The sequence below is a fragment of the Sphaeramia orbicularis genome, chromosome 14 (genome assembly GCF_902148855.1).
Source record: "Sphaeramia orbicularis chromosome 14, fSphaOr1.1, whole genome shotgun sequence".
Classification (NCBI taxonomy): domain Eukaryota; kingdom Metazoa; phylum Chordata; class Actinopteri; order Kurtiformes; family Apogonidae; genus Sphaeramia; species Sphaeramia orbicularis.
In genome coordinates, this window is record NC_043970.1 from 55346196 (window position 1) to 55349352 (window position 3157).

The 3157-nt window shown below is 49.5% G+C and overlaps 1 pseudogene; it reads left to right on the forward strand.

The window, feature by feature from the left end:
• The first annotated feature begins 570 nt into the window (after window positions 1-570).
• On the forward strand, window positions 571-2664 carry LOC115432671 (leucine-rich repeat transmembrane protein FLRT1-like; annotated as a pseudogene).
• The last annotated feature ends 493 nt before the right edge of the window (window positions 2665-3157 follow it).

Consider the following 3157-nt stretch of genomic DNA (forward strand, 5'->3'; position numbering starts at 1 on the left):
CTTTACCTGTGTCCCTGGAAACCCCAGTGGAACCAGTAGGTCATGTCCCAGTCATGTCCCAGTCCTGTCCCCGTCATGTCCCCCGTACTTACATCTGAATGTTCTGCTAGATCCGTCCCTGTGTTTCTGATCATATGATACAAGTTCTTTATTATTATTTATATCGCAGTGTCTCTGTTTCCACATGTGTTTAATATTGTGTTCAAGACACATAAAGAAATAGAACTCAAGCAAATAAAGATCATCATCAGTTTGATGAACTTCAATAAATCGTAGTGTTCTGTATTTGCTTGTGTTGTTAGTTGATTATTTCTTCATTTGTTTTGTTTTTTTTTAGACGTGTGTCTTTTTCTCACCTCTGCTGTTGTGATTTAAATGATCACATAAACACAAAATACTGATTATTTCCAAACCCTTTAATTTTATTGTATTATTTTTCTGTGTTTCCGCCTCATTGGTGTCATTTCTTTTTTCCTGTCTTTCTCAGGGTGGAGGTCACAGGATTTCAGCTCTTGGTGAAGATTTGTGAATAACGACGCGCGTGACAAAAGACGGAGGGCTGACTTTGGCCACGATGGCGCTTTGGACGTGGTCCGACTCCAGACCTGGCTCTTGCTCGTGACTGTGAGCTGGACACTTCACGCTGATGTGCTTCACTTTGCTGCCGCTACAATACAAGGATACGTCGGCGGACAGAGACATTTGTCCATCTGTGTGCAGATGTGATGAGGACTTTATTTATTGTAATGATCGTGGCCTAAGCTCTATCCCATCACTTCCTCCCTCTGCATCCGTGCTCTACCTTCGAACAACCACATAAACAACCCAGGCCTTCCCACGTCCCTGGAGCACCATCTGGCTGTGCGTGTGGTCTACCTCTATGATAATGAACTCGATGAATCCCGATGCATCTTCCACCATCTGTCCGTGAACTGCATTTGCAGGACAACAACATACGCACTATTCCTCGCAGTGCGCTGGCAAGGATGCCTTTGCTGGAAAAACTCACTTGGATGACAACTCCATCTCCACTGTTAGCATCGAGGATCAGGCATTTGCTGACAACCCGCGGACTGCGCCTACTATTCCTTTCACGCAACCATCTGTCTAGCATCCCCTCAGGGCCTGCCCGCCTCTCTGGAAGAACTCCGACTGGACGACCACAGAATCTCCACCCATCCCAACCCATGCTTTCCGAGGCCTTACCTCCCTTCGATGTCTTGTTCTGGATGGAAACCTATTGGCGAACAAGCGTATTGCAGATGACACATTTTCTCGCCTTTCCAACTTGACGGAGTTGTCTCTGGTACGAAACTCCCTCCAGACGCCACCTGTCAACCTGCCCAGTTCCCATTACAGCGTCTGTCTCTGCAGGACAATGCCCTGATCACATGCACGGGATCCTTGGATGGCATGCGCCGGCTGCAGAGACTGGATCTGTCCGGGAACAACCTAACCACGCTGCCGAGGGGGCTTTTCAAAGACCTGGACAACCTTGGACAGCTGCTGGTTCGAGGCAATCCTTGGCACTGGGCTGTAACCTGCGTTGGCTTTATGACTGGCTTCAGGCCCGCGGTAACTCATCACTGTCAGGGGTCTCACCTGCCATGGGCCCGATCGGGTCAGAGGACATGGACCCTGATAGACCTGACCAGTGAGATGGAGGACTGTGAGGTGGTTCGGGGCAGGAAACAGAGAGCGCTGTGGGTGGAGGTGGAGTGGAAAGCTCTACTACCAACAACCCCCCCACAGGGATCTCTGTTCACGCTTCGCTCCAAGCGCCCGGGCCTGGGGCTTCCAGACTCTGGACCTGGACTACACACTAAGCAGCAGTGGTGTGGGGAAGAGTCTGGCGCTCAACGTGAAGCCCCTGTCCACAACAGTGTCCGGGTCACCTGGAGCGTCGCCCAGCCCAGCTCGTCCTTCAGGCTGAGCTGGCTGCGACAGGGAACCGGAACGCCATGGGATCTATCACAGAGACGCTGGTCAGGGGCGACCGTAGAGAGTTATCCTGCTCACTTCCCTGCAACCACGTTTCTAGTTACATCATCTGCATGGTGCCCCTGCCGGCAAGTTCAGAGAACAAAGGTGTCATTCCTGGAGATACAGATTCTGATGAAGCTCTTGTGTGTGCAAAGGCTGAAACCTCAGACCTCAACCCTATGGAGGAAGAGGAGGATGAAGAGTCTAAACAGATGACAGTGCTGCCCTTGGCAGGAATTATTGGTGGAGCTACTGCTATTGTGTCTTTGGCTCTTATCTTTGGTGTCTTCTGTTGGTATGCCATAGGACTGGACATTTGTGCTCCCGTGATCACTATACGCGTAGCAGCTCCCGAAAAAGCAAGAACTATGATGACTACATCGAGTCTGGCACCAAAAGGACAATACCATCTTGGAGATTCGAGGTCCAGGATTCCAAATGACACCCATGGCGACGTGCCAGCCACTGCAGCCAAAACCACTACGAGAGGATTACATTATTCATACCATTTTCCCTTCCAACGGCACTGGGCTGTACAAAGGTGCCAACCATGTTTCTAATGCAGGACCTGGTACCAACCGAGGCTACAGAGAAGGGGGAATCCCAGATGTAGACTACTGTTACACATGATGTACCAGACCCTACTCACAGTGTTATTGGTAAACTGTATAGATGCACAAGTTCCCTTCGCATCATGAACACTGAAGCACCCCTCTGTGCCTTCTTCTGGTCTCCCATTCCAAATTACCTGCTGTTCACTGCAATGGAAGTGTGTGATTAACTAGGCCTGAAACTGTGTGGGAACAGTGACTGCAGGAGGCCTAGGTGTAATGCACAGCTGACTGTTTCTTCACCGTCTTAGTAATGGCCTGTGTATGTTTGTTTTCTGATCTTTCCTTGTGACATGTACACGAAGAATGTATACGCTGTGGAAAAGGTCCGTTTCAGCAAAGGTGCAGGTCGAGCTCCTCGTTCTAACACAGGAGCCACAGCAGTCAATTCAACATGGATGAATGGTGACACATGGACTGTTTTGGTACTCACGGTCCTCATCACTGCTCATATACAGTATGTGTAGTCTTATCAGTTCATTGGTTCCAATGCCTCAACTCTATTATTGTGCCCTACCGGCTAGCTAAGGAAAGGGCTTTGTAAAGCTGTGAATGGTTCTATT